This window comes from Panthera leo, chromosome E1 (genome assembly GCF_018350215.1).
Source record: "Panthera leo isolate Ple1 chromosome E1, P.leo_Ple1_pat1.1, whole genome shotgun sequence".
In the NCBI taxonomy this organism is placed as follows: Eukaryota; Metazoa; Chordata; class Mammalia; order Carnivora; family Felidae; genus Panthera; species Panthera leo.
Window position 1 is genome coordinate 22,331,519 of NC_056692.1, and position 6,314 is coordinate 22,337,832.

The window sequence follows — 6,314 nt, forward strand, 5'->3', positions numbered from 1 at the left end:
GGGGAGGAGGGGATGCGGGGTGTAGAGGGGCACCGAGGCTTCAGGCTCTCAATTTTTTTTAATGTTTATTTATTCTTGAGAGAGAGAGAGAGCAGGGGAGGGGCAAAGAGAGAGGGGGACAGAGGCTCTGAAGTGGGCTCTGTGCAGACAGCAGAGAGCCTGATGCAGGGCTTGGACCCACGAACCGTCAGATCATGACCTGAGCCGAAGTCGGACACTTAACCAACCGAGCCACCCAGGCGTCCCCACAGAGTCAGGCTCTTGGAAGAAGGCTCTCCGGCCACCAGATCCTTCAGACGGAACACTCTTCAATAGTTCTGTACACAACTAACCACTATTGAAAGGAGATAGGGTCCGCCAGTGCAGAGGCCAGCCGGGCAGAGCAGATTCAGTGCGAAGGCAGGGCCTCTGAGCCCGACCACCAGCTTGCTGTGTGACCCTGGTAAGCCATGCTCCCTCCTTGTCTGCAAATCGGGATTTGGGTTCAGACTCACTTATTCAAGATGTGGGTGATACATGCTTAAGTTGGTGCCGGGCCCTGCGTTAGGTCCTGGGAATGAAAAGCACAGGTAAAACCAGAAGATGACTAAGAAAGACTCAGGCTCTGCTCTCCAGGAGCTTGCAGCTAATAGAGAAGTTAAGTTTGCTAATAATACCAACAGCTAACAGTTACGGAGCCCCTACCAAGTACCAGGCAAAGCCGTATGAGATAGGTACTAGTATTACCCTCGTTTTAGAGATGAAGAGACTGAGACCCAGAGAGGTTCCATAATTTGCCCAAGGTCACACAGCTAGTAAGTAGCAGAGCCAGAATAAGAGACAAAATACTGTGAGTATCCAGGGGAAGGAAGGCTTTCTGGAAGAAGTGGCTTCTTACCTAAGTCTTTGAAAGATGGGGCAATTTGGACACGCAAATTGACCCCCCCACCCACTCTCTGCCAAAACATCAACTAGGGTCCCAGAAGAGCGGCAGAACTCAGGCCAGACTCTTAACAGCAGCACCGACGGAAGGTACAAGAAACAGGGAGGGAGGAGGCAGGGAGAATAAAAATACTTCCCAGATCAAGCCCTGGCCAGGCTCCTAGAAATCGGGCAAGAGGGAAAATCCAGGGGGCAATGGGGTGGTTGCCGACAGACCAGGGGTGAGTCTCACAGCACGCACTGGGGGAGGGGAGGGCAGTCTCCACACTGTATCCCCGGAACCCTAGGAATTAAAATCCCAACTGTGACCCATGAGCACACAGAACGCTGCACAGCCATAAACTGCATTGTCGGGGAGGATATTTATTGTCGTAGAAGAATGTTCACATATATTTCAAGTGAAAAGGCAGGTTGCAAAATAATATGCATGGTATGATGCCATTCTGGAAGGGAGAAAAATATCTCTGTAGAAGTCTGGAAGGATATACAGGTCTTCCTCAACTTACAGTGGGGTTACATCCCAATAAACTCAATCAGAAGCTGAAAATATCTCAAGCTGACAATGCATTTAATACACATAACCTACCAAACATCATACTTAGCCTAGCCTACCTTTTTTTTTTTTTAATGTTTGTTTCTTTATTTTGACAGGGAGAGATAGTGAGCAGAGGAGGGGCAGAGAGAGGGAGACATGGAATCCCAAACAGGCTCCACGTTCTCAGCACAGAACCTGACGCAGGGCTCGAACTCACGAACTGTGAGACCATGACCTGAGCCGAAACCAAGAGTCAGATTCTTAACCGACTGAGCCACCCAGGCGCCCCTCGCCTAGCCCACCTTAAACACTCTCAGAATACTCACATTAGCCTACAGTTGGGCAAAATCATCTAACACAAAGCCCGCTTCGTAATAAAGTGTTGGATGTGTCATGGAAGTTCTCGAATACTGTACTGTAAACGAGAAGCAGGATGTTTGCGTGGGTACAGAAGGGTTGTCAACATATCGGCTGTTTCCCCTCGTGATCGTGCGGCTGCCAGGGAGCCACGGCTCGCTGCCACAGCCCAGCATCACAAGACAATCCTGTACCACATATCGCTAGCACAGGGAAAGATCCAAGTGCAAAATTCAAAGTACGATTTCTATTGAACACATACATATCGCTTTCACACCACCGTAAGATTGAGAAACCATAAGTCGAGACATCGTACATTGGGGACTGTCCATACACCCAAAATTTCAGCAGAGGTTATCTCCAGGCAATAGATGATGGATGATTTTTATCTTCCTTACATTTACTTACATATTTTTCAAGGTTTTCCTTTCTTTTTTTTTTTTAAGCTTATTTATTTTGAGAAAGAGAGAGAGAGCGTGCGTGCAAGCAGGGGAGGGGTGGAGGGAAAGAGAATCTCAAGCAGGCTCCATGCTCAGGGCAGAGTCCAATGCGAGGCTCAATCCCATGACCATGAGGTCATGACCTGAGCCAAAATCAGGAGTCAGACATTCAACGGACTGAGCCACCCAGGCACCCCTACATTTGCCTGTATTTTCTACTTGTTCTACAATAGAATACATTAGAATACAATAGAATAGAATAGAATAGAATAGAATAGAATAGAATAGAATAGAATACATTATTATTTTAAAAGGTAAATGTGTCAAGGATCTTGGCAGGATGGCCTGGGCAGGAGAAGATTGGGCTACTGGTGTGAGTGCCTCTGCAGTGGGAGAGGATAGAGGGCAGGAGGGCTCAGCCAGGGTGGGGGGGTGGGGGACGGGGGAGGACGGGACAAAGGACTTGTTAGGGGAGGGGATGGCACAGTCCAAGGAGAGATGTGGGTTTGGAGAGCTAAGCTCTGGAGTCTGGAGAGGAAGGCAGGCCTCAGAGAGAGAGAAGTGGACCTGGCAGGGAGTGGATGGCCCAGAATGATGGGAAAGGTGGCCGGAAGGGTAAGTCCAGAATACCACCGAAGGCTGCACCCCGATGGCAGCTTTAGAGCTCGCTGAGGGGGAGGGAGGTCTGTGGAGCTCCTGATCTGATGGGAAGTGGGGAACTTTGCTGAGCTCCAGGATGGGGAAGGGGCGGAAGGTAAACTGCCTTCCTGGCCTCCTCCGAGACAAGATAGGAAAGACGGAGCAGAAACCATAGTCGTGACAGCCTGTGTCATGTGTGTGTTTGCTGTTCTCTTTACGCTTTGTGTCCGCCCTCATTTAAGGACAACGCTTAAAGCAACCAGGACTCTCCTCAAAGCTTCTACAGCATCCGCAGGCTATCTTTAAAGGGAGCAAGCCTCCTGTCCCTAGAGGTATTCAAACAGACACTGGGCCATCCTGGCCTGATGTCAAGGGTTAATGCTTCAGAAAGAGTCACCCCTGGGGTCCATCCCATTCATGGGATCCTCAGAGTCGATGATCGTGGGGTTTTAGGCAATACTGACTGGGAAGAAGGTGCCCGACTAAAAAAGAAATTGGTGAAGGCCTTCACCCCACCCCTCCCTGGTCCCCACATATCAGTGCCTGAAGGATAAACTTACCCGTCTGCAGGTGTGGTCAGTAGGGTCTCTGGGTTCTGGAAAAGGTCCCTGTCCCGTGTGCCCCCCCCCCCCGCTTCAGTAGAAGTGGATGTCCGTGGTCTCTCTCTCTGGATGTGCCGCTCCCTGAGATGTGCCCAGGAGAAGAAAACATGCCTGGTCTAAAGGGAGGCAGGAGTTCACCAGGTCACAGGGAATTTTATAAATTGAAATGTCAGAACCTTCCTAGTCGTCTTTCAGCGGGTGCACTGAGGTGAGAGCGCAGACCTTTCGTGAGCCTTTCGTGGTGCACAGAATTAGTGGAAACATCAGCATCGTTGTTGTCTGTAGATACAGGTGAGTCACCAAAGGCAAAGACAAAAGCTATAAAGACGAGGGTAGGTCATGCAAAGCAAACAACGGATACTAACTGTGGTCACACTGATTGTTTACAATTTACGTCTCAGATGCCGCCTAATAACTACTTTATTTGTTGTTAAGCGGGGAGGATTTATAGGGAAGCCGACTTGGGTTTGCTCAAAGGAAGAATCCCCCAGTGATTAGGGCAACCTAACAGTGGGACCTATCGCTCAGGGAGACCATGTGCCTCCCCCCAGCCCCCACCCATCCTGAAATATTCAAGCGGAAGCCAGCCTCAAGGGGGGTGCTGGCTGGGTCCCTTCCATTCACCTCTCCGATCCCCTCTCTATCCTCCCCCTGCCCCCAGCCCTAGATGCTGGGCTGCATGGACCCCATCACAGGCCCCAACTCCCACTGCCTTCTGTTGGATCAGGCCAGTGGGAGCCCTGGCAGGGTGGGGGAGAGAAGAGAGGTACTTACCTTCCACACTCCCTCCCTGCAGGGCCACCTTGGCCTCAGGACAGAAGGTCCAGCTCTCTTGTAGTCTGCACCACACAGCCCCAGCTACCTCTGGCTTGTGGTCCCTGCTCTCCTCTCATCCCTCGCAGCCCCAGGAGGGACATGGCCAGTGAACCACTGTGACCAACCCTGGGGTACTACACCAACCCTGGTAGTTTCCCTACACCCTGCCCACGCCTCTGTAAACTGTTCCTTTATTAAAACCCTCCTGCAACTGTCCTAATGTGACTGTGCCATCTGCTTCCTGTTGGGATCCTGGCTGATACCTGGGGGTTCCTGATCAGACGAAAAACTCTATGGCCTCTCTATGGCGTACAATTAATTCAACAGTTCCACAAAATGTGAGTCGGGTTCACTTTGTCCTGGAATTTATTTCATTACAGGACTAAACTTTACGCCGTCAGCCGTCATCAGAAGTGGCTTGTGGCTCACAACTTTCCATACCATTGTCGTTCATGGCTGCTGTCTCCAAAGAGGGAAACTGAGGCCTCCCAACACCGTACCCAAGGTCACAGCTGAACACAAGAAGTCAGGAACTCCAGGATCCCACCCTAGGGTGTCTTCCCTGAGCACAGCAATCCAACCAGACCTGGCCACCCTTCCCTGCCACCCACCCTCATAACTGAGGCAATAGCCTTTCCCTCCCCATCCCCTGGTGGGAGAGGCCCTTGGGGAAAATGATGAGGTTTTTATAGCATTCCGTGGTAAGCACTTAATAACTCTCCAGGCTATAGATCTGTGCTTCACATGGGCTGGGGATAATTCACAGTAAAATATGACTTTTCATTTATCACACTGACGTGTAATAAATACTTCCCAGGGAAGCCTGGGCATAAAAGGGGGTGGGGTGAGCAACCATGAGATGAGGCTCCGTGACTGACTGTTGTGGGGTTCAGGTCCACAGCAGGTGGACTCCAGGGCTGAGCAAACCCGAGTCTCGGGTAGACCAGAACCCTGGAACCAAGGATGCTCACGATGTCACGCAGAACTCCTCTGGATTATGAGCCAGTGTGGTACCACAGCTCCCCCACCAGCCTTACCACCATTTCTGCGAAATCAAGAATCTCCCTCCTGGAGCCCAACTTCCCCAAAGGCCAGTGGGGCCTGAATCCAAAGATCTGGGCAGATGTCCTCTTCCCCCACACTCACATCTGGCTCTGACTTGTCTTAAAGAACATCTTCCCTCGCCTTCCACTGCCCCCTCCCTCCCCACTGATGATACTTAGTGATTTGACGGGAAAGAACACTAGGGGACACACATATTTCAGTTCAATAATTGGATATCTAGGTTGCCTTCTGATTTTTCTCAAGGAGGTAATAATCATAATAGCTTGCATTTGTGTCACATCTACCAGGGGTCAGGAGCACCTGCTCATTTAATCCAACCCCCCCCCCCAACCATGGCATTACGGCCACTCCCAGCTCACAGGGGAAGGCACTTAAATTCAGAGGGTTAAGCGGCTTGCCCAAGACCATACCGTGATGATGTGGTGGCATCAGACTTCAACCCAGATCTAGCTGACTACAGTCCCATGGTCCTCACTGTTATGTAGCTTAGGTTGGGCTCCCTCAGAAGCAGATCCCGAGGCAAGGATTTGAACGCGAGACATTTATTTAGGATTGACCCCGGGAAGTATCAGGAGGAGAACAGGACTGTGAAACAGGGAAAGAGTGAAGACGACACAGAAAGTGTTACAAGCAGGCTCCACCGAGGACCACTGGGGACAGGATAGAACACTCCTCACGGTGAGGCACTCGGGTGGCTCAGTCCGTTAAGCGTCCGACTTCGGCTCAGGTCATGATCTCACAGTCTGTGAGTTCGAGCCCCGCGTCGGGCTCTGTGCTGACAGCTCAGAGCCTGCAGCCTGATTCAGATTCCATGTCTCCCTCTCTCTCTCTCTGCCCCTTCCCGGCTCTCTCTCTCTCTTTCTCTCTCTCTCAAAAATAAATGAACATAAAAAGAGAACACCCCTCTGGGTAATCCTTCCCATGAGTAAGGGACCTGGG

At 50.9% G+C, this 6,314-nt stretch overlaps 1 long non-coding RNA gene across 1 annotated transcript; it reads left to right on the forward strand.

Moving 5' to 3' along the window:
- Positions 1-3,697: 3,697 nt before the first annotated feature.
- LOC122207124 lies at positions 3,698-5,100 on the forward strand. Its single transcript, XR_006196668.1, has 2 exons — positions 3,698-3,785; positions 4,691-5,100. It is a non-coding gene; the product is annotated as an uncharacterized LOC122207124 (long non-coding RNA).
- The last annotated feature ends 1,214 nt before the right edge of the window (positions 5,101-6,314 follow it).